The following is a 24,048-nucleotide window of genomic DNA, read 5'->3' as shown; positions in this document are numbered from 1 at the left end:
TTAGAACACATTAATGTCGGGTCCATCATCATCGACGGTGTAGCTCTGGCGTATCAGAATTGCTCTACCAGACTAATTATTAACAAGGCATTGGGGGCCCCCATAAAAATCCAGCGTTCCGTTCGCCAGGGCTGCCCCATCAGTCCACTTTTGTTCTGCATTTACATTGAAACGTTATGTCTGTCAATACTTGAAAATAATGCTATTAACGGTTTTCGTTTACATTCGTCAGAGGTGAAATTGCTTGCGTATGCCGATGATGTTGCAGTCTGTTGTATTGATTACGAAAGCATCGAAGAATCTATTAGAGCTGTCAGAATTTTCAGCGACGTTACAGGAAGTCGGGTAAACTGGGGAAAGTGCCTGGGATTTTGGCACGGAGTGTGGCCGTCGACGCCGGACATTTTTGCCAACGTCGTGTGGCAGAGGATGCCTGTGAAGTACCTCGGTGTGCCGCTTCAGTACTACAAAAGTAATAATGACTACTGGCAGCAACAAGCAGACCTCTTACGTGAAAAGGCGAATGCTTGGAGGGCTAATTATCTCTCCATGTTTGCGAGGGCTACCGTGTGTAACATGTTTTTTGTGGCTAAATTATGGTATGTGATGCAAGTTATGTACTGTTCTAGGGTAAATGTGCAAAAATTGCATAGGGTTTTTGCGATCTTTGTGTGGGGATCTACCTGGGAAAGGTGCAGTCGCACAAACTTGTTCAGGAGAGTAAAGTGTGGGGGGCTTGGACTGGCACATCTTTCTCAAACAGTTAGTGAACCGGTTTTTCTTTTTTCGCGAGGTAAGCGACCCATTCCTGCTAACGGTGTGCCAGGCAAGATTAGGGCGACTGTTACCCGACTATGTTATTAGCACCCATGTCATGTCGGGTACGGTGCAGGGTTACTTTCGGGAAGTAGTGTCAAGTGTGCGATTTCTGTGCGTTCGGTTTTCCAATGATTATTTGTATTCTGTTACAAAGAGAAAATTGTATAAAGACATATGTGACATAGTGTTGCCAATTCCCTTGTACAGAACCATATACAGTGCAGGCCAGGGTCAGAATGTCCTGAAAAGAGTTAAAAGAATGCAAGTACCGCCAAGTGTGAAATCATTCTTTTTCAAACTGCATATCGGGACGCTACCAGTGAGAACTTTCCTGGAGGAGCGTAGGTTTTATATGCCTTAGGGTTCTCACTGTTTTATTTGCAAACAACCGGAAACCATCGATCACGTTTTTCTTCACTGTTGGGAGGGGGTCTTTTTTTGGGATGTGTTGCAGCGGACAATGAAAAAAGAATTCCCGCTAGATACGCACGGCATCAGGTACCTTGCAATAGACAACGAAGAAGAAGTACCTTTTGATCTGATTATGTTGACTGGCCTGCACAGTATATGGCGCTCACGAATGGCTGGCTTCTACTGTGAACCAGATAGAAGACCGGCAAGGCTGTACTTTCGAGAGAGCATGGCTCGTTTAATAGAAGTAGAAAAAACAAAAGAATGTGTTTCCCCCTGGATTGCCAGTGTGGAACCCTTGGTTACACTAAAAGAATTTTAATTGACATCGCCAGTCACCACGTGACTGACGGCATTATGTGCACAACAATAACAACCTTTATTGTAACCTTGTTTTGACGTCTCATTTGTGATGTGTGCTACGCGTTTTGTTGTTGAAAAACTGGCAATAAAGAAAAAAAAAAGGCTCGTTGGTCTAGGGGTATGATTCTCGCTTAGGGTGCGAGAGGTCCCGGGTTCAAATCCCGGACGAGCCCACTCATTTTTTATTTTCCTTGTCACAGTCAGTCGGAAGGTGGTCAAATATATTTAACAAAAGAAAATTTATTCACATTTGCCTTTTCTTTTTTTTGCTTCCTTTCGCTCGTAGTCCAGATGTGATGAAAGGCGCTCATTGTTCTCCATTTTTGCAAGCAGCCAATATATTACGAAAGTGCAAACATGCAACAGAGTTTAAGCGTGTTCGGCTCGTTGGTCTAGGGGTATGATTCTCGCTTAGGGTGCGAGAGGTCCCGGGTTCAAATCCCGGACGAGCCCACTCATTTTTTATTTTCCTTGTCACAATCAGTTGGAAGGTGGTCAAATATATTTAACAAAAGAAAATTTATTCACATTTGCCTTTTCTTTTTTTGCTTCCTTTCGCTCGTAGTCCAGATGTGATGAAAGGCGCTCATTGTTCTCCATTTTTGCAAGCAGCCAATATATTACGAAAGTGCAAACATGCAACAGAGTTTAAGCGTGTTCGGCTCGTTGGTCTAGGGGTATGATTCTCGCTTAGGGTGCGAGAGGTCCCGGGTTCAAATCCCGGACGAGCCCACTCATTTTTTATTTTCTTTGTCACAGTCAGTTGGAAGGTGGTCAAATATATTTAACAAAAGAAAATTTATTCACATTTGCCTTTTCTTTTTTTTGCTTCATTTTCGCTCGTAGTCCAGATGTGATGAAAGGCGCTCATTGTTCTCCATTTTTGCAAGCAGCCAATATATTACGAAAGTGCAAACATGCAACAGAGTTTAAGCGTGTTCGGCTCGTTGGTCTAGGGGTATGATTCTCGCTTAGGGTGCGAGAGGTCCCGGGTTCAAATCCCGGACGAGCCCACTCATTTTTTATTTTCTTTGTCACAGTCAGTTGGAAGGTGGTCAAATATATTTAACAAAAGAAAATTTATTCACATTTGCCTTTTCTTTTTTTTGCTTCCTTTCGCTCGTAGTCCAGATGTGATGAAAGGCGCTCATTGTTCTCCATTTTTGCAAGCAGCCAATATATTACGAAAGTGCAAACATGCAACAGAGTTTAAGCGTGTTCGGCTCGTTGGTCTAGGGGTATGATTCTCGCTTAGGGTGCGAGAGGTCCCGGGTTCAAATCCCGGACGAGCCCACTCATTTTTTATTTTCTTTGTCACAGTCAGTTGGAAGGTGGTCAAATATATTTAACAAAAGAAAATTTATTCACATTTGCCTTTTCTTTTTTTGCTTCCTTTCGCTCGTAGTCCAGATGTGATGAAAGGCGCTCATTGTTCTCCATTTTTGCAAGCAGCCAATATATTACGAAAGTGCAAACATGCAACTGAGTTTAAGCGTGTTCGGCTCGTTGGTCTAGGGGTATGATTCTCGCTTAGGGTGCGAGAGGTCCCGGGTTCAAATCCCGGACGAGCCCACTCATTTTTTATTTTCTTTGTCACAGTCAGTTGGAAGGTGGTCAAATATATTTAACAAAAGAAAATTTATTCACATTTGCCTTTTCTTTTTTTTGCTTCATTTTCGCTCGTAGTCCAGATGTGATGAAAGGCGCTCATTGTTCTCCATTTTTGCAAGCAGCCAATATATTACGAAAGTGCAAACATGCAACAGAGTTTAAGCGTGTTCGGCTCGTTGGTCTAGGGGTATGATTCTCGCTTAGGGTGCGAGAGGTCCCGGGTTCAAATCCCGGACGAGCCCACTCATTTCTTATTTTCCTTGTCACAATCAGTTGGAAGGTGGTCAAATATATTTAACAAAAGAAAATTTATTCACATTTGCCTTTTCTTTTTTTGCTTCCTTTCGCTCGTAGTCCAGATGTGATGAAAGGCGCTCATTGTTCTCCATTTTTGCAAGCAGCCAATATATTACGAAAGTGCAAACATGCAACAGAGTTTAAGCGTGTTCGGCTCGTTGGTCTAGGGGTATGATTCTCGCTTAGGGTGCGAGAGGTCCCGGGTTCAAATCCCGGACGAGCCCACTCATTTTTTATTTTCCTTGTCACAATCAGTTGGAAGGTGGTCAAATATATTTAACAAAAGAAAATTTATTCACATTTGCCTTTTCTTTTTTTGCTTCCTTTCGCTCGTAGTCCAGATGTGATGAAAGGCGCTCATTGTTCTCCATTTTTGCAAGCAGCCAATATATTACGAAAGTGCAAACATGCAACTGAGTTTAAGCGTGTTCGGCTCGTTGGTCTAGGGGTATGATTCTCGCTTAGGGTGCGAGAGGTCCCGGGTTCAAATCCCGGACGAGCCCACTCATTTTTTATTTTCTTTGTCACAGTCAGTTGGAAGGTGGTCAAATATATTTAACAAAAGAAAATTTATTCACATTTGCCTTTTCTTTTTTTTTGCTTCATTTTCGCTCGTAGTCCAGATGTGATGAAAGGCGCTCATTGTTCTCCATTTTTGCAAGCAGCCAATATATTACGAAAGTGCAAACATGCAACAGAGTTTAAGCGTGTTCGGCTCGTTGGTCTAGGAATTCTACTTCCGGCTACCGTTCGGTGCGGACGCGGAATGTCTTGCTCCTCAGGGGCGGTTACAGCGGCCCAGCAGGGTCGCGGAAACAGGTTGAATGATATGACAACGCAGGAATATCAGATTATTTTGCCGCAGTTGCCTTCAGGTACGACCGTAACGACTACTGTTTTTTTGCACGCTGATGTAAAAGCAAGGCCCTATCGAGTCGAGCACTTCCGAGATGCTTTAGGCCGTCTGCAGCTCATGCCGGAAGTTGTGGCCCTCGGAGCCTACCAAATGAACCACGTGTGGGCGATAACATTCAAGGACGGAAAAGCCAAGCAGAAGATTTTGTCAACCCCAACCTTCAGCGTTAAGGATCATCGGTGTGTTGTGATAGACCCTTGCAACCAAGACATCAGGATAAAGCTGTACTGGCTTCTGCATACCACCCCAGACGAAGACGTGAGGATCGCCCTGGCGCCTTACGGCACCATTAGCGAGATATCGAGGGAGAAGTGGCGTGTGGCAGGCTGCAATGACAAAGGTTCGCACACGCGTCTAGTGTCACTGCGCCTGAAGGCTGGCTACACCGTGGAAGACCTGCCACATCAACTCCGCGTCGGTGAGGACCATGCACTAGTGCACGTACCAGGCAGACCGCCGCTCTGCCTCCGGTGCCACGGCACCGGCCACATACGGCGCGAGTGCCGAGTTCCACGCTGCGGGCTCTGTCGTCGTTACGGCCACGACGAGACCCAGTGCGTGCGTAGTTACGCCAACGTAACAGGGGTTGGCAGAAATGACACCGTGAATGAGCACCTCATGGACCAGGCCGACGCGGAGGAAACCACCAGTGGGGGCGGTGTTCCATCAAGTTCTGGAAGCCAACCATCAGCGGAACCGTCGCTTGAAAAAGCTGGAGAAACGAAAGACAGTGAGGACGGTAAGGTCAATGACCTACAAGAGCCAACAGAAGACGACAAAGCCGTTGGAAACACAAGTGCTCCTGCGACCGCGATGGATACCTATGCGGTCGAGCCTAACAAGGAAGAAGCCGACAAAGACGGAGGGAAAAGCGCCACTTCCGCGATCTCAAAGAGGCCGCGTGAAGGGTCTGAAGACATCGGCAACAGTGACGAAGCCTCTGCAGGTGAGCCACTCCCGAAGACGGCAGTCGTCAGAAGAAGTTCCTTTAAAGTGAAACCCAACGTGCCGCCAGATAAAAGAGCGGCACCGACAGTGCCTCCGCGTTAGCGGGGCTGCTGCTCGGAATACGACTAAGAGGCTGAACAACGGACGGACAAGCAGCGAGTGTCGCCAATGTGTGACGCTAAGGAAGACGCTTCGACCTCGCCTCAAACAGCGAGGCCACTTCTTGAAGGACGGCGAGAGACTGTAAGTCTGAGACCGGGAAACATGAACCAATCGCAGTGCGGTCGGCTTGACCCATCGCTTTCAATGATTTCGAGATCAGCGTCAGCGTTTCGCATAGGTACGCTTAACGTAAGAGGGTTGACGGCAAGAAAGAGACAAGTTCAGTTAAAACGGCTGTTAACTGAAAATGACTTGGACATCTTAGCGCTACAAGAATCAAAAATTGAGAGCGAGGAGCAGACTGACCGCATGATTGATAATTATAAAGCAAACTTTAATGTCTGCGTGTGCCATGCCGTTGGAAAATCTGGGGGATGTGTTATCTTTTTAAAAAGGTCAATTGGTATTATTGAAGAAAGTGTTACAACTTCACAAGACGGCAGATTAGCGCTTTGTGATTTTGCTTTGCATGGTAAAAAATGGCGAATTATTTGCGTATACGCACCTAATACCTGCTCCGACAGAAAATGCTTTTTTGATTACGTAGGTACTTTCTTAGAGTGTGATAGAATTGTAATGTTACTAGGAGATTTTAACTGCGTTTGCATGCCCGAAGACACGGCTAATAATAAGCCCATCCGTGATAAAAGTGCACTACAGCTTCGTGCTTTAACAGAAAACTGTGACCTTGTAGACGTTGGTGATGTTCTTCGTGGGAATCATGTGCAGTTTACGCACTTTCAGCTTCAAAGCCACGCTAGATTAGACCGTGCGTATATTTCCGCTAGTATTTTATCATTGTGTAGCAACTACATAGTTAAACACGTTAGCTTCAGTGACCATAGTCTTGTAATGTTTCAAATAGGAAATAAAAGAAAAACAACTGCATTTAACTGGGATCTATGGAAATTAAATGAAAACCTTTTGAAAGACGAAACGTTTGTTAAACTGGTGGGTCAAAAGTGTAAAGAGGCTTTGCTTATTGATACATGTTTTAGCGCGGTTTGGGAGAATTTTAAAAGTGAAGTTAAAATGTGTGCAATTGAGAGGTCAAGCATCATACGGTACAAAGAAAGACAAAAAGAAAACGAGCTACAAGCCACACTTGATTATCTTTTAAATGCAGATAGCACGATACCCGGATTGTTTAGTAAAGAAATTAAAGAAGTGAAAAGACAGATGGAATGCATTGCGGAGGAAAGATATAAAGGCGCCGTGGTAAGGGCACGTGCGGAAAGGTTCTTGGTGGGCGAAGCACCCACCAAACGCGCGCTCGCTGAAGAAAAGAGGTATGCCACAAGAAACGTGATTAAAGAAATACGATATCAGGACATGGTTTCGTCAGACCAGAAGGTTATCGAAATGGCTTTTCTTGAACGGTACCGAAGATTGTTGGGCAACGAAGTTGAAATGCAAGATCCGTTTGTAAAAGAGTTTCTGGCGCTCATGCCCAAACTAGACGAGGACGTTAAAAACGATCTTGAAAGACCCATCACAATAAAGGAAGTTCAGCAAGCGATTGATGACCTTAGTAACGGCAAGACACCTGGACCAGACGGCATCGGGGCAGCCTTTTACAAGTTTTTCAAGGCAGAAATGTCAGAAATGCTTCATCGTACTATAACAGAGGCCTATGATGTTAAACAATTGCCCATATCTTTCAAGAAAAGCCATATTATACTTATACCGAAAACTGAAGACCCTGAGAGATTGCAGTCGGTGGAAAATTACAGGCCCATAACTCTGACAAATGTCGACTATAAAGTGTATATGAAGGTCATTGCAACAAGACTTCAAACAGTAATTACCGGTATTGTTGGTGCACACCAAACGTGCGGAATAAGAGGAAGAAGTATCTTTAACAATATTCATACTGCAAGAACAGTTTTAGAGTGCTGTGAAATGTCAGGTGGCCGTATAGCCATGATTCAATTAGATTTGGAAAAGGCATTTGACAGGGTGTGTCATAGCATACTTTTTGCACTGCTGGATTATGTCAATGTAGGCGCGGTAATAAGCGACGGTGTGAAAATGGCATATGATAATTGTCAGACTAAACTTGTAATCAACAAAAAACTCAGCGAAGACATAACCGTACGTTCTAGTGTCCGTCAAGGATGCCCCGCCTCAGCCTTATTGTTTGCTATTTATTTAGAGCCATTTTGTTTAAGAGTGCTGAACAATAAAAAAATAACCGGATATCAGTTTTTATCGCATGAAATAAAGGTTTTGGCATATGCAGATGACATCGCGATTTTTTGTGAAAATAAAGAGAGCATAAAAGAGGCGGTCAGTGACGCAAGAGCCTTCTGTAGACTCACTGGAAGCGCCATTAGCTGGCAAAAGTGTCTAGGATTTTGGCACGGGACTTGGGAATCCAGACCAGACCAAATTGAAGGGATCAACTTTAGCACTTCTCCGTCCAAGTACCTGGGCATCCCATTAGGGTGCTATAACGAAAATGCCGAACAGTGGACTGACCAAATGGAACACATTAAGACACAAACAACAAAATGGGGTGGATGCGACCTGTCGATATTTGCACGCGCAACGGTTTGCAATGTGTTTCTAGTGGCCAAAATTCTTTATATGCTACAAGTGCTATGCATGTCGAGAATGTGCGTGCAAAAGATTCACCGAGTCTTTGCTATCTTTATCTGGAGATCCACTTGGGAGCGGACCGGCAGGATAAATCTGTTTCACTCTGTTAAGAAGGGCGGACTTGGCCTTTCGCATTTGTTCCTTAAGCAGATTGTTTCACGATATTTTTTCTTGCGCGATCAAAGGGATGGTTTTATACGTACGGTCATGCAAGTGCGCCTGCGGGATGCGCTGCCGGAGTACATTGCATCGTCCTTTCACGCACCGCATGTAGCACCGAAAGGATTCTTGAAAGAAGTTGTTCATGCTGTTCGCTTTCTCAAAGTGCATTTTTCGCTCGATTATTTGTCATTAGTAACCAAAAAACAACTGTATAAGGATTTAGTTGACGTGTTATGCCCTGTACCTTTGTATCGGGCAAAGTATGCATTAGGACCCGAACGGGATGTACTGAAACGTGTAAAGAAAATGCCTATCAGAGCATCAACTAAAACATTTTTCTTTCTGCTGCACAGTGGCACGCTCCCTGTTAAACCATGGTTAAAAGAAAAAGGTATTTATCTACCTTGGGGTGTAAATTGTATGATATGCAATAAGCCAGAAACAATTGAACACATTTTCTTAGATTGCTCGGATTCAATTTTCTTGTGGGACGTCTTACAGAGGACCTTTAAAAAGGATTTCCCGCTCACGCCATTCGGAATTCGGTTCTTGCCTTTTGAACAAACAGGAGGCGTGCCATGTGATATGATGATGCTGGTTACCATGCATAGTGTCTGGAAAACAAGAATGGATATCAGACACGAACATGTTGATCGCAAGCCAGCGAAGATATATTTTGCTGAAACTATTACATATGTTAGAGATGTGTTCAAGGCTCTTAACGAGCCACCTGAATGGTTGCATATGATTGAAACATTATTGGAGACTAAACCTTACTAACCAAGCTACACGGGACATGCTGTCAGTCCCGTTTTTAGTACGTGTAGAGATTTGTCTAGTTATGTTGAATTCAGAGATATGAATTCTTGTGTGACGTGTACTTGACAAAATCCGGAAATAAAGAAAAAAAAAAAAAAGGCTCATTGGTCTAGGGGTATGATTCTCGCTTAGGGTGCGAGAGGTCCCGGGTTCAAATCCCGCACGAGCCCACTCATTTTTTATTTTCCTTGTCACAGTCAGTTGGAAGGTGGTCAAATATATTTAAGAAAAGAAAATTTATTCACATTTGCCTTTTCTTTTTTGCTTCCTTTCGCTCGTAGTCCAGATGTGATGAAAGGCGCTCATTGTTCTCCATTTTTGCAAGCAGCCAATATATTACGAAAGCGCAAACATGCAACAGAGTTTAAGCGTGTTCGGCTCGTTGGTCTAGGGCAGTCTGCTTCCGGCAGCCGAGCTGAACGGCCAGCAGAGTCATGGGCTCCAATGGAGCGGCGACAGCGGCCCTAGTTGGCCGCGGAAACAGGGTGAACTGCGAAGACGACACAGGCTATCAGATTATTTTGCCTCCCCTGCCAAAAGGACGCGTGGTGTTGAACACCGTATTTTTGCACGGTGACGTGCGAGCCAGACCCTACAGAGCTGAGGATTTTCGGGACGCTCTCGGCCCAACAGGACTGCTGCCGGAGGTGCTTGCGCTTGGGGCTTACCAGATCAACCACGTCTGGGCGGTGACCATGAACAACGCCGACGCCACGAAATGGCTGCTGGACGTCAAGGAGCTCAAGGTAAAGGGGCGGCGCTGCATCGTGGTTGACCCCCAAGACGAGCAGGTACGGCTGCGTCTTCATTGGCTAATACATGGTGTGGCTGATGAAGATGTAAGAACGGCGCTGGCGGCCTTTGGAAAGGTCGTTCAGGTCACCCGAGAGCGATGGCGGGTACAAGGAATCAGCGACAAGGGGACGACTACCCGCTCCGTGTTGCTCAAGCTCAAGAGCGGCGTGAAGCTGGAAGACCTCCCGCACCAAATCAGGGTCGCAGGTGAACTGGCACTTGTTGTCGTGCCTGGCCGCCCAATGCAGTGCTTGCGCTGCCAAGGCTCTGGTCATGTACGTCGGGAGTGCAAGGTCCCTCGGTGCTCGCAATGCCGCAGGTTTGGCCACTCGGAAGACCAGTGCATACGCACGTACGCTTCTGCGACCGGGCCGGCCGAGGGTGACGACGCCGCGCAGTTGCTGATGGATGTGGCCGAGGCCGAGGACGCGGCAAAAGGGGCAGGAGACCAGGCAACCCCAAGTGCGGCAGCCTGTTCGCTTGCACCGGCTGTCGAGGCGGTGGCACCAGTGGACAACAAGGTTACCGATGGAGGGGCAGAAGATACAACGGACAAGACTACGGAAGAAAGCACAAGCAACTCAGCGGAAGCATGTGTGCCAATGCAGACAGTGGAAGACCCGTCGGAAAAGAATGACGCAACGGGCAGCAACGTCGGAGCCTCTGTCAAACGTCCTCTTGAACAGCCTGCAGGCAGCAACGCAGCGAACCAAGGGAGTAGCGAGGACGGGCCGCCTTCGAAGACATCTGTGGGCAGGCGCAGCAGCTACAAGCCACGTCCCAACATTAATACAGCGGAAAAAAAGACCGACAACAAGCCACCACCACTCTCCAGTGGCACCGGTCCACCGGGTGGACCTGGGGGCGTCTAGCGGAGAGCTAGACGCTAAAGGTAAGCACCATGCTCCGGGCCCAATTTTTCACTAGACAGCCATGGCTCCCAACCCGACGCTTAGATTGGCGACGCTAAACGTTCGAGGTCTGGCCGCCAAGCGAAAGCAGAGCCAAGTGTTCAGGCTCCTGGTGGACCATGACCTTGACGTTTTAGCAGTGCAAGAGACAAAAGTGGATGGTGACGAGGAGACCCGGAGCATGATGCAGCGGTTTACGTCGCGGTATTACGCAATAGTGAGCCACGCCATAGGGGCGTCAGCTGGTTGTGTATTGTTCATTAAGAAGTTACCGGGTCTCACAGTGCAAGGCTTCTTTTCTTGTCCATCTGGCAGATTAGTTTTGTGCAATTTTGTTTTCGGTGGACTGGAATGGTGTGTTGTGTGTATTTATGCTCCAAATGCGTTAGAAGAAAGGGCGCAATTTTTTGTCAAGTTAAAGGAGTACATGGCTGTTGATAAGCATATGGTATTATTGGGTGATTTTAATTGTGTTCTGAGTGCCCGAGATAGGTCAAACAAAGGTAAAAAAAGCGATAGAAGTAGGGATATCTTGGCCGAGATAATTAAAGAATGCGAATTAGAGGACGTGGCTGGCTGCATGATAGGGACGCGAGATGTGCGTTTCACGCACTTTGGAGGGAACAGCCGTGCGCGATTAGATCGCATTTACGTGTCGCTTGCAGCAATACCGATGTGCAACAGTTACAGTGTCTGTCCCATTTCCTTCAGTGACCATTGCTTGGTTAAATGTGATATAGGAAGAAAGACAAAAGATTGCAGATTCTCTTGGGAACTGTGGAAAATGAATTCGAAACTGACCACTGATGAAAGTTTCGTAGCAGAGGTGTTGGAGTGCATCGCAGAAACTCTTCTGAACGGAGAAGGTAAATTTGCAGAACGATGGGAAGAGTTTAAACAGCGGATTAAAATGAAAGCCATCGATCGTACCGTCACACTAAATTATGAAGCAAAAAAGAAAGAAAAAGAACTGAGAACAACCTTGGAAAAGTTACAGAACTGGAGTGCCAAGAGCCGGGAGCATTCAAAAGTGATATACGGAATATCAAACAGCAACTTGAACTGCATGACGAGGAGCGTTATCGCGGCGCGATTGTTCGTGCTAGAGCCGAGTCCTTTGCTGTGGGGGAGACACCCACAAAAAGGGCGCTTGGACTGGAAAAGGCGCAAGCACGACGCAATCAGATTGACGTGATCGAAGCAGGGCGGTCACGAAGTTACAGGTACCGATAGCATAGCACGTGTGTTCTTTCAGCACTATGAGAATCTATTTGCACATAGGCAGGTAGACCTGGAACGCTTTAAAACGAAGTTTTTAGCACGCATGCCCCAACTGAGTGATGAAACCAAAGCTACATTAGAAGCGCCGATAACTGTTTTTGAAGTGGAACGCGCGATTGATAATTTGAATCCCGGCAAGGTCGCCTGGCCCTGATGGGCTTTGCGCTGCGTGGTACAAGCGATTTAAAAAGGAATTGTCAGAAGTGCTCGTAGCAGTTTTCAACGAAGCGTACGAAGGAAAGGTATTACCACCGTCATTCAGTGAATCCCACACGGTGCTGATTCCGAAGTCAGAGGATGAGGTCAAGCTGAAGCAAGTAACATCATATAGACCAATAGCACTCACAAATGTGGACTACAAGGTTTTAATGAAAGTTCTAGCTGCCAGACTTCAGACAGTTATTAAAGACATAGTCGGTCCGCACCAAACATGTGGAATTAAGGGTCGCTCTATAGCTACGAATGTTCACAAGATGCGGTCCGTTCTAGAGTGTTGCGATTCCCTGGAAGCATGTGTGGCCGTACTCCAGTTGGACCTGGAGAAGGCATTTGATTGTGTAGCGCATGTTATTTTGTTTACCATATTAGAACACATTAATGTCGGGTCCATCATCATCGACGGTGTAGCTCTGGCGTATCAGAATTGCTCTACCAGACTAATTATTAACAAGGCATTGGGGGCCCCCATAAAAATCCAGCGTTCCGTTCGCCAGGGCTGCCCCATCAGTCCACTTTTGTTCTGCATTTACATTGAAACGTTATGTCTGTCAATACTTGAAAATAATGCTATTAACGGTTTTCGTTTACATTCGTCAGAGGTGAAATTGCTTGCGTATGCCGATGATGTTGCAGTCTGTTGTATTGATTACGAAAGCATCGAAGAATCTATTAGAGCTGTCAAAATTTTCAGCGACGTTACAGGAAGTCGGGTAAACTGGGGAAAGTGCCTGGGATTTTGGCACGGAGTGTGGCCGTCGACGCCGGACATTTTTGCCAACGTCGTGTGGCAGAGGATGCCTGTGAAGTACCTCGGTGTGCCGCTTCAGTACTACAAAAATAATAATGACTACTGGCAGCAACAAGCAGACCTCTTACGTGAAAAGGCGAATGCTTGGAGGGCTAATTATCTCTCCATGTTTGCGAGGGCTACCGTGTGTAACATGTTTTTTGTGGCTAAATTATGGTATGTGATGCAAGTTATGTACTGTTCTAGGGTAAATGTGCAAAAATTGCATAGGGTTTTTGCGATCTTTGTGTGGGGATCTACCTGGGAAAGGTGCAGTCGCACGAACTTGTTCAGGAGAGTAAAGTGTGGGGGGCTTGGACTGGCACATCTCTTTCTCAAACAGTTAGTGAACCGGTTTTTCTTTTTTCGCGAGGTAAGCGACCCATTCCTGCAAACGGTGTGCCAGGCAAGATTAGGGCGACTGTTACCCGACTATGTTATTAGCACCCATGTCATGTCGGGTACGGTGCAGGGTTACTTTCGGGAAGTAGTGTCAAGTGTGCGATTTCTGTGCGTTCAGTTTTCCAATGATTATTTGTATTCTGTTACAAAGAGAAAATTGTATAAAGACATATGTGACATAGTGTTGCCAATTCCCTTGTACAGAACCATATACAGTGCAGGCCAGGGTCAGAATGTCCTGAAAAGAGTTAAAAGAATGCAAGTAGCACTAAGTGTGAAATCATTCTTTTTCAAACTGCATACCGGGACGCTACCAGTGAGAACTTTCCTGGAGGAGCGTGGGTTTTATAGGCCTTGGGGTTCTCACTGTTTTATTTGCAAACAACCGGAAACCATCGATCACGTTTTTCTTCACTGTTGGGAGGGGGTCTTTTTTGGGATGTGTTGCAGCGGACAATGAAAAAAGAATTCCCGCTAGATACGCACGGCATCAGGTACCTTGCAATAGACAACGAAGAAGTACCTTTTGATCTGATTATGTTGACTGGCCTGCACAGTATATGGCGCTCACGAATGGCTGGCTTCTACTGTGAACCAGATAGAAGACCGGCAAGGCTGTACTTTCGAGAGAGCATGGCTCGTTTAATAGAAGTAGAAAAAACAAAAGAATGTGTTTCCCCCTGGATTGCCAGTGTGGAACCCTTGGTTACACTAAAAGAATTTTAATTGACATCGCCAGTCACCACGTGACTGACGGCATTATGTGCACAACAATAACAACCTTTATTGTAACCTTGTTTTGACGTCTCATTTGTGATGTGTGCTACGTGTTTTGTTGTTGAAAAACAGGCACTAAAGAAAAAAAAAAGGCTCGTTGGTCTAGGGGTATGATTCTCGCTTAGGGTGCGAGAGGTCCCGGGTTCAAATCCCGGACGAGCCCACTCATTTTTATTTTCCTTGTCACAGTCAGTTGGAAGGTGGTCAAATATATTTAACAAAAGAAAATTTATTCACATTTGCCTTTTCTTTTTTTGCTTCCTTTCGCTCGTAGTCCAGATGTGATGAAAGGCGCTCATTGTTCTCCATTTTTGCAAGCAGCCAATATATTACGAAAGTGCAAACATGCAACAGAGTTTAAGCGTGTTCGGCTCGTTGGTCTAGGGGTATGATTCTCGCTTAGGGTGCGAGAGGTCCTGGGTTCAAATAACGGACGAGTCCACTCATTCTTTATGTTCCTTGTGACAGTCAGTCGCAAGGTGGTCGAATAGATTTAACAAAAGAAGATTTATTCACATTCGGCTTTTCTTTTTTGCTTCCTTTCGCTCGTAGTGCAGATGTAATGAAAGGCGCTCATTGTTCTGCATTTTTGCACGCAACCAAGTTATTACGAAAGTGGAAACATGCAACTGAGTTTAAACGTGTTCGGCTCGTTGGTCTAGGGGTATGATTCTCGCTTAGGGTGCGAGAGGTCCCGGGTTCAAATCCCGGACGAGCCCACTCATTTTTATTTTCCTTGTCACAGTCAGTTGGAAGGTGGTCAAATATATTTAACAAAAGAAAATTTATTCACATTTGCCTTTTCTTTTTTTGCTTCCTTTCGCTCGTAGTCCAGATTTGATGAAAGGCGCTCATTGTTCTCCATTTTTGCAAGCAGCCAATATATTACGAAAGTGCAAACATGCAACAGAGTTTAAGCGTGTTCGGCTCGTTGGTCTAGGATTCTGCTTCCGGCCACCGAGCGTGACGGACGTATGATGACGGGCTCCGTAGGAGCGGCTTCAGCGGCCCAGAGCGGCCGCGGTAACAGGAATTTTGCTGCGGACAAAGAGTACCAAGTTGTTTTGGCGAGTTTGCCAACAGGGCGTTTCGTTGTGAACACAGTTTTTTTTACATTGTGACATCAGGGCCCGCCCATACCGGGTGGAAGATTTCCGCGATGCGCTCGCCCCGTTATCGCTCCTGCCGGAAGTGGTGGCTCTCGGGGCCTACCGTATGAGACACGTTTGGGCCGTGACCTTCAAGGACGACGAAGCCGTGAAGAAGATAGTCAGCGTTGGTGAGCTGCAGGTCAAGAAGGGCCGATGCCTCGTCATTGACCCCGCCAACCAGGATGTGCGCTTGAAGGTGCATTGGCTGCTGCACACCGTTCCCGACGAGGACGTGCGTCTTGCCTTCGCGCCGTTCGGAAAGGTCACGGACGTCGCCCGCGAGCGGTGGCGTGTTCATGGCGTGGCGGATAAGAACTCTACGACAAGACTGGTTACGCTGAAGTTGAAGCCGGGCGTAACGCTGGTCGACCTGCCACATCAGGTGAGCGTCTCGGGCGAGCTGGCTCTCGTGGTTGTGCCGGGCAGGGCCCCTCTCTGCCTGCGCTGCCGCGGAACGGGCCATATTCGTCGCGACTGCCGCATTCCGCGGTGTGGTGCGTGCCGACGCTTCGGTCACGAAGAGAGTCAGTGTGAGCGGACGTACGCTAGCGTGACCAGACCCGTGAGCAACGACGACAACTCCGCCCTGCTCATAGACGAGGCGGACATGGAAGACACATCGTCCACGGCTAAGGAAGCAGCTGGCGAGGTGGCAAAGTCGGAGGTACAACTTCAGCAGCAAAGGCAACACGTCGACGAGGCCGCCGCCTCTGAACAACAAGAGAAAGCAGAGGGCACTGCAGCCATGCCGAACCCTGAGGAAGAGAGCCCACCTGATCCGGGAGCGGCCTCCCCCCCCCTGCGCCTGAAGACATGGACACCCATAGCGGGCTCGCTACCTTGCTGGCGGGGAAACGCCCACGCGACCAGACCAATAGCCTGGCTATGATACAGGACAGCAGTGGCGGAGACGAGCCACCGCCCAAAACGCCAGGTATGCGGAGACCAACCTTGAAGCTGCGGCCGAACATTACGGCCGATTCACGGCAGGCGGGTAAACCGCCTCCGTAGTTCTGTACTGTGTTTTGCTTGAGGCGGGTTGGGGGGTTCGTGAGTGCAATGGCCGTCACCCTGAGCGCTATTCTCTTGGATATGTGTCAGGAACGAGGGCCCGAGTTGCACGTGAGTGTTGCTTTCGAGAGGTCCGGTTGTGTTCCCTTTTGTGGCATTCGACGCGGTTTCGGCACGTCATTATGTACACTCGTCCTTGCGTACCTGTGATGGGCACCATTCTGCCGTGTAGTCATGGCAGCTAATATCGAAGGAGCGCTACGTGTAGCCACGTTAAATGTACGAGGGCTTGGTGCAAGAAGGCGGCAATGTCAGCTAAGTCGCCTACTCTTAGATAATGACTTGCATCTTGTGGGAATCCAAGAAACCAAAATAGAGAGCCAAGAGCTAACCGACAGAATGGTGTCCAATTTTTGTACTCACTTTGACGTGTGTGTTTCTCACGCGGTTGGTGGATCAGGTGGTTGCGCTATATTCATTCGAAGAAACTTTGGCATTTGTGTGCAGCCAGTGTTTTCGTGTGAAACTGGGCGCCTTTTAGTGGCTGATTTTAGTTTTAGCGATAAGGATTTCCATGTGATTTGTGTCTACGCACCGAATATCGAAACAGACCGGCGATCCTTCTTTGAGCGTCTTGAAGCGTACGTAAACTGTCAGAAGGTGGTAATACTGCTAGGCGATTTTAACTGTGTATGCACTGCTGACGACCGCGCAAAATTTTCACACGTACGCGATAGGAGTGCTGAATTGCTAAATGCAGTGGTGCACGATTATGACTTGGAAGATGTCGGTAGTGTCTTCGCCAGCGATACTCACCCGCAGTTTACCCACTTCCAGCGTAATAGCCACGCTCGGCTAGATAGATTATATGTGTCAGCCGAATTGGTGCCTTTGTGTAGTGAATATGATGTGCAACCCATTGCATATAGCGATCACTGCTTGGTAACTGCCACCTTTGGGAAAAGACAGATCAAACACACCTTTAACTGGGACCTCTGGAAGTTGGACACGCAGTTGCTGGATGACGATGCTTTCGTTGATGCTGTTGAGAAGGAACTGGAAAGCCTGATTTCAGTCGAATTAGCAAGCTTCGCCATTAAATGGGAAGAATTTAAACAGAAAGTAAAAACAATGGCTATTGAAAGAAGCAGTCTCCTTCGGCATAACATGAAACAGGCAGAAACGAACCATCGCCAACAACTGCAATTTTTCATCAGCATGGAAAGTGTCCAGCCTGGTGTGTATGTTAACGAAATAAAGGAAGTGAAAGCCGAACTCGAAAGGATAGACTCTGAGAAATACAAAGCCGCCGTTGTGCGATCAAGGTCTGAGAAGCTGTGGGCGGGAGAAGCGCCAACAAAACGAGCTCTCTCAGACGAGAAAAGGTACGCATGTCGGAAGGAAATCCGCCAGCTAGCTAAAGGCAATGACATCACGTCCGACAAAAACGACATCAAACAAGGGATCGTCGATCACTTCAAAGCCTTCTTAGGTCAACCACGCGAACCTAAAGATGGCTACCAGATGGAATTCCTTTCATTGATGCCAAGGCTAGATGAAGAAGTTAAGACACGGCTTGAACATCCCATTACCCTAGGTGAGATAGAGTGCGCAATAGACGAGTTGGCCCCCGGCAAAGCACCTGGGCCTGATGGCTTAGGGGCCGCTTTCTATAAAACTTTTAAGTCTGCGCTGGCTCATCTCCTCCAACTAGTTATTAGCAAAGCGTACGACCGAAAAAGATTGTCCTTGTCTTTCACAACATCGCATATCGTACTAATCCCGAAGAGTGATGATGAAAAGAAACGCCTGTTGCCTGGCTCATATCGCTCGATAACTCTAGCGAACGTTGACTATAAAATATTCACGAAAGTTTTAGCAAAACGACTGCAAAGTGTCATCAAAACGTTGGTAGGGCCGCACCAGACTTGTGGCATTAAATGCCGCAGTATTACAACAAATGTACACGTGGCTCGAAGTGTGCTAGAGTGTTGCGATGCGATTTGCGATTGCGTCGCGATGATGCAGATCGATTTGGCAAAAGCCTTCGACCTCGTCTCGCACAAGGCTCTACTATACATACTTGAACACACGAATGTTGGCAGTGTGATAACGGAAGGTGTCACGATGGCGTACAAGAACTGCTCAACGCGAATCATTGTTAACGGGGAGCCCACCGATAGCTTTCGTGTGCTCTCGTCGGTGCGTCAAGGATGCCCGCTTTCGCCCCTTCTGTTTGCTGCTTACCTCGAGCCACTCTGTTTGGCCATTAAAAACAACGAACGCATAGCAGGCTATCGACTACAGGAAGCACATGTTAAAACATTGGCGTATGCCGACGACATCGTGATTTTCTGCACAGATAAAGCGAGCATTATAGAGGCAACTGCTGTAGTCGAAAAGTTTTGCAATTCAACTGGAGCCCAGATAAACTGGGATAAAAGTTATGGCTTCTGGCATGGGAGTTGGGAAGACGAGCCGGAGACCTTTTCTCGATTGAATTGGTCAAGGTTACCTACGCAGTACCTGGGGGTGCCTCTCGGAAGTTACCGTGAGCCCGAACCGTACTGGCTCGACCAAGTTTCGACAGCAAAGGAAAAGGCTGACGATTGGAGATGCAAGCAATTGTCAATGTTTTCTAGAGCCACTGTTTGCAACCTTTTTTTAGTTTCCAAGATATGGTATGTTATGAATGTGTTGTGTGCTGCGCGGGTAAGCGTACAAAAAATTCATCGAATTTTCGCCACTTTCATTTGGGCCTCTACCTGGGAGAGGACGAGCCGAACAAATTTGTTTTTCCCGGTCAAGAAAGGTGGGCTTGGTCTGGTTCACTTGTTTTTGCGACAAATTGTGTCACGCTTTGTGTTTTTGCGGGATCAAAATGATCTCTTTCTTCGAACACTAATTCAAGTACGGCTGAGTAGACTTCTCCCGGGATTTGTTGTTTCGTCGGCTCAGAACATGCCGGGAACCGTGACTGTGTACCTGCGTGAAGTGGTGCTAGCGTATAGGATGTTGAATGTGCGTTTTTCGCTACAGTATCTGTCCACCGTTACAAAAAAAAATTGTACAGAGATCTCGTGGACACGATGCTACCTGTACCTTTGTACCGTTCACCACACCGTGGAGGCCCCGGACAGGACGTTCTAAAAAGAGTGAAGAAAATGCCAGTACGGCCATCAACTAAGTCTTTCTTTTTCAAATTACATACAAATACACTTCCCGTTAAGACCTGGCTTCATAGCAAGGGTATTTTCATCCCCTGGACAACCGACTGCTTTTTATGTAAAAAACCAGAAACAATAGAACATGTTTTCCTAGATTGCTGGGACCCGATCTTTCACTGGGACGTTCTGCAGAGAACGCTGAAGAAACAGTTACCTCTGGACCCGTATGGAATACGCTTCTTGCCAATAGATACCTCAGAGGAAGTACCGTACGACCTCATTATGGTCCTGGGCCTCCACGCGATGTGGAAAACTCGCATGCAATTTGAACATGCAGACATCGTTGTGAAACCGGTGCGAGAACACTTCATTGAGAGTGTTGTTTACGTGAGAGACGCGTACAAAGTACTGCCTGATCCACCACAATGGATGTCTGTACTGGATGAACTGGTGTCACTGAAAAGATTTTAGTGCTGTGCTAGCCAAAGTGTGGCTGGCACGTTTTATCATTTGTAACCCTTGATTTTGTACGTCGACGACGGCAATAAAGAAAAAAAAAGGCTCGTTGGTCTAGGGGTATGATTCTCGCTTAGGGTGCGAGAGGTCCTGGGTTCAAATAACGGACGAGCCCACTCATTCTTTATGTTCCTTGTGACAGTCAGTCGGAAGGTGGTCGAATAGATTTAACAAAAGAAGATTTATTCACATTTGGCTTTTCTTTTTTGCTTCCTTTCGCTCGTAGTGCAGGTGTGATGAAAGGCGCTCATTGTTCTGCATTTTTGCACGCAACCAAGTTATTACGAAAAGTGGAAACATGCAACTGAGTTTAAACGTGTTCGGCTCGTTGGTCTAGGGGTATGATTCTCGCTTAGGGTGCGAGAGGTCCCGGGTTCAAATCCCGGACGAGCCCACTCATTTTTTATTTTCCTTGTCACAGTCAGTTGGAAGGTGGTCAAATATATTTAACAAAAGAAAATTTATTCACATTTGCCTTTTCTTTTTTTTTTGCTTCCTTTCGCTCGTAGTCCAGATGTGATGAAAGGCGCTCATTGTTCTCCATTTTTGCAAGCAGCCAATATATTACGAAAGTGCAAACATGCAACAGAGTTTAAGCGTGTTCGGCTCGTTGGTCTAGGTGTATGATTCTCGCTTAGGGTGCGAGAGGTCCTGGGTTCAAATAACGGACGAGCCCACTCATTCTTTATGTTCCTTGTGACAGTCAGTCGGAAGGTGGTCGAATAGATTTAACAAAAGAAGATTTATTCACATTTGGCTTTTCTTTTTTGCTTCCTTTCGCTCGTAGTGCAGATGTGATGAAAGGCGCTCGTTGTTCTGCATTTTTGCACGCAACCAAGATATTACGAAAGTGGAAACATGCAACTGAGTTTAAACGTGTTCGGCTCGTTGGTCTAGGGGTGTGATTCTCGCTTAGGGTGCGAGAGGTCCTGTCACAGTCAGTCGGAAGTTGGTCGAATATATTTAACAAAAGAAAATTTATTCTGTTTTGCTTTTTCTTTTTTGCTTCCTTTCGCTCGTAGTCCATCCAGATGTGATCAAAGGCGCTCATTGTTCTCCATTTTTGCACGCACGCAGCCGAGATATTACGGAAGTGCAAACATGCAACTGAGGTTAAACGTGTTCGGCTCGTCATTCGGCCTTCGACTTGCGAACTAAACGAATCGCGGGATCATGGGCTCGAGTGGAGCGGCAAATGCGGCTGTCAGCCGCGGCAACATTCTTTAGACTAAGGAAGATAAGGGCTACCAGATTATTTTGCCACGACTACCAAGAGGACGCATCGTTTTAAATACGGTGTTTTTGCACGGTGACGCTCGTGTTCGCCCGTTCCGTGTAGAAGCTATTCGCGCTTCAAGCTATTGGTATGCTCTCGGGCGTCGTCGCCCTTGGAGCGTAGAAAATCAACCATGTTTGGGGCGGTGACGATGAACACAGCCGAGGCTTCCAAGAAGCTGGGGACGCTGAAGGAGCTGCAGGTCAAGAGGCATCGCTGCCTGTTCATCGACCCGAAGGAACAACAGGTGAAGCTGCGTCTCCACTGACTTCTGCATGGGGTGGAAGACGCGGACGTGAAGACGGCGTTGGCATCCTTTGGCAAAGTGACCGAAGTGACCCGCGAGTGCTGGCGACTGGATGGCGTCTCCGACAAGGGCTCAACGACTCGAGCAGGACTACTGCAGCTCAAGTCTGGGATGACTTGCCCCGGGAGATCCGCGTCGCCGGGGAACTCGCGCTTGTGGTCACCCCAGGTCGCCTTATGCAGCGTCTGCGCTGTCGGGGTTCTGGCCACATTCGAAGAGAATGGAAGTTTCCAGTTGCTCCCACTGCAGGCTTTTCGGCCACGTCGACGCGAACTGTGTACGCTCTTACGCAGTAGTCACGGGTTCGGCGGAGAGCGAGCCGTTGACATCAGAGCACATGATGGACGTGACCGAGGCCGAGGACGCGGCCAAGGGAGCTGGAAGTGGCAACGCGGTGACAGAAGCGAGCGCGACGACCTCCCCGTCGAATGGAGGACGGGATCACGTGCCTCCCCCCAAGGAGCCAGCAGTAACTCTCAAGAGCGTGACGGAGGGCCCGGTAGAAAACGAAAGCCGCCAGCAGGCTACTGACGCTTCGCAGGCAGCGGAAGCCAATAAGACCCCTACCAACGCCCGCGTCGAAGGCGTCTCAGCACCGATCAAGAGGTCCCTGCAGCCGGACGATAAAGTCGATGGAAAGGCCGGCGTTGACTCTGAGGCTCCGCCCGCTAAGACGTTGTCCGGAAGGCGCTCGACCCTCAAGCCTAAGCCGAACCTGGAGGCCGACCGTAGGCCCGCCGCGAAGCCGACCCCAGACGAAGTCGACCCCAGACGAAGTCGACCGACGGCCACCGAATGGCCACGGAGGCGTCTAGCGGACTGCTAGACGTTAAGGTGAGCACTATGCTCCGGGCTTTCTCCCCTCCTTCTTGTAATAGTAATGGCTTCCAACTCGTCGCTTAGCCTCAGCACGCTAAACGTTCGAGGTCAGGCCGCCAAAAGGAAACAGAGTCAGGTGTACCGACTACTAGTGGACCAAGACCTCGACGTTTTAGCCGTGCAAGAAACCAAGGTAGACGGCGAGCAGCAGACCGGGAGCATGGTGCAAAGGTTCACCTATATGTACTATGGCGTAGTGAGCCACGCCTTAGGGACGTCGGCTCGGTGTGCATTGTTCGTGAAGAAGCTGCCAGGGCTTGTCATAGAAGGTTACTTTTCATGCACTTCTGGCCGTCTTATCGTTTGTGACTTCAGCTATTGCGATGTCCACTGGCGCGTGTTGTGCGTTTATGCGCCTAATACAGTCGAAGAAAGGGCAAATTTCTTTCTTAACTACAGCATCACCTCTCGGTGCACAAAATGATGGCCTTAGTTGGTGACTTCAATTGCGTGTTGAGTGCCCAGGATAGGTCTACGTGACGCGTAGTTTATGACAAGAGCGGCGATATCCTGGCACAGATTCTACGCGAATACTAATTAGAAGACATCGCGGAGTGTTTTTGGGGTGACCGAGACGTGAGGTATACTGACTTTCAGGGCACAAATCACGCAAGATTGAACCATGTGTATTTGTCAGATGATTTAGTCGAAAAATTTCAGTATTTGCAGTGACTGCAGTATCATTTTCTGACCGCTGCCTGGTAAAATGCAGGGTGGGTCACAAGAAAGAACGAAAAAAAAATTGTGTGGGAACCGTGGAAAATGAATGCTGAGCTGCAGCGGCATGACACTTTTACGAAAAGGTAGTGGCTGCTCAGAACACTTTTGGAAATTATAGTTCTATCAAGTTTGGCGAGGAATGGGAGTTGCTGAAGCAAACTATCAAAATCTAGGCAATCGAAAGGAGTAGCCTACTGCAATATGAAAAGAAGGCAAGAGAAAATGCTTTAAAATCAATGCTCGATAAATTTGTGAAGCTCGAATGCACGCAACCGGGCGCTTATCAAGAAGATATGCATGCCGTTAAGAAGAAACTCGAGGCGTTTGACGAAGAGCGCTACCGGGGTGTGCTGGTGCGCGCGAGAGCAGAAAGGCTGGCATGCGGCGAAATGCCTACAAAAAGAGCGTTGGGATGAGAAAAAAAAGCACCCCAGACGCAAGCAGATTGATGCCATCGAACGCGACGGGGTGGAAGTAAGCGATAACTGTAACATCAGGTGTGATTTCTTTGAACATTTTCATAAGCTTTTCGCATTCAGGCCCGTCAATATGGAAAGTTTCAAACGCTTATTTTTGGAGCGAATGCCGCAATTGTCGAGTGAAGTTAAGGGGGCGTTATAACAGCCAATAACAGAACATGAAGTGATGAAGGATATCGAAGACCTGAACCCTGGTAAGTCAACAGGTCCAGACGGCCTTTGCTCCGCTTGGTACAAATCATTCAAAGACCACCTAGCTCT

General features: G+C 47.4%; 13 non-coding genes across 13 annotated transcripts; all 13 read left to right on the top strand.

Annotated features, from left to right (window-relative positions):
• Positions 1-1,694: 1,694 nt before the first annotated feature.
• On the top strand, positions 1,695-1,766 carry Trnap-agg (transfer RNA proline (anticodon AGG)). The gene has a single exon. It is a non-coding gene; the product is annotated as a tRNA-Pro (tRNA).
• Positions 1,767-1,974: 208 nt separating this feature from the next.
• Positions 1,975-2,046, top strand: Trnap-agg (transfer RNA proline (anticodon AGG)). The gene has a single exon. It is a non-coding gene; the product is annotated as a tRNA-Pro (tRNA).
• Positions 2,047-2,253: 207 nt separating this feature from the next.
• On the top strand, positions 2,254-2,325 carry Trnap-agg (transfer RNA proline (anticodon AGG)). The gene has a single exon. It is a non-coding gene; the product is annotated as a tRNA-Pro (tRNA).
• Positions 2,326-2,534: 209 nt separating this feature from the next.
• Trnap-agg (transfer RNA proline (anticodon AGG)) lies at positions 2,535-2,606 on the top strand. Its single transcript has one exon. It is a non-coding gene; the product is annotated as a tRNA-Pro (tRNA).
• A 208-nt stretch (positions 2,607-2,814) lies between these two features.
• On the top strand, positions 2,815-2,886 carry Trnap-agg (transfer RNA proline (anticodon AGG)). The gene has a single exon. It is a non-coding gene; the product is annotated as a tRNA-Pro (tRNA).
• A 207-nt stretch (positions 2,887-3,093) lies between these two features.
• Trnap-agg (transfer RNA proline (anticodon AGG)) lies at positions 3,094-3,165 on the top strand. The gene has a single exon. It is a non-coding gene; the product is annotated as a tRNA-Pro (tRNA).
• Positions 3,166-3,374: 209 nt separating this feature from the next.
• On the top strand, positions 3,375-3,446 carry Trnap-agg (transfer RNA proline (anticodon AGG)). The gene has a single exon. It is a non-coding gene; the product is annotated as a tRNA-Pro (tRNA).
• Positions 3,447-3,653: 207 nt separating this feature from the next.
• On the top strand, positions 3,654-3,725 carry Trnap-agg (transfer RNA proline (anticodon AGG)). The gene has a single exon. It is a non-coding gene; the product is annotated as a tRNA-Pro (tRNA).
• Positions 3,726-3,932: 207 nt separating this feature from the next.
• Positions 3,933-4,004, top strand: Trnap-agg (transfer RNA proline (anticodon AGG)). The gene has a single exon. It is a non-coding gene; the product is annotated as a tRNA-Pro (tRNA).
• A 5,203-nt stretch (positions 4,005-9,207) lies between these two features.
• Trnap-agg (transfer RNA proline (anticodon AGG)) lies at positions 9,208-9,279 on the top strand. The gene has a single exon. It is a non-coding gene; the product is annotated as a tRNA-Pro (tRNA).
• A 5,093-nt stretch (positions 9,280-14,372) lies between these two features.
• Trnap-agg (transfer RNA proline (anticodon AGG)) lies at positions 14,373-14,444 on the top strand. Its single transcript has one exon. It is a non-coding gene; the product is annotated as a tRNA-Pro (tRNA).
• Positions 14,445-14,928: 484 nt separating this feature from the next.
• Positions 14,929-15,000, top strand: Trnap-agg (transfer RNA proline (anticodon AGG)). The gene has a single exon. It is a non-coding gene; the product is annotated as a tRNA-Pro (tRNA).
• Positions 15,001-20,448: 5,448 nt separating this feature from the next.
• Positions 20,449-20,520, top strand: Trnap-agg (transfer RNA proline (anticodon AGG)). Its single transcript has one exon. It is a non-coding gene; the product is annotated as a tRNA-Pro (tRNA).
• Positions 20,521-24,048: the final 3,528 nt, after the last annotated feature.

This window comes from Dermacentor silvarum, chromosome 1, assembly GCF_013339745.2.
Source record: "Dermacentor silvarum isolate Dsil-2018 chromosome 1, BIME_Dsil_1.4, whole genome shotgun sequence".
NCBI classification, from domain to species: domain Eukaryota; kingdom Metazoa; phylum Arthropoda; class Arachnida; order Ixodida; family Ixodidae; genus Dermacentor; species Dermacentor silvarum.
The sequence above is the reverse complement of the archived record's forward strand: the minus strand, read 5'-3'. Positions and strand labels throughout refer to the sequence as shown.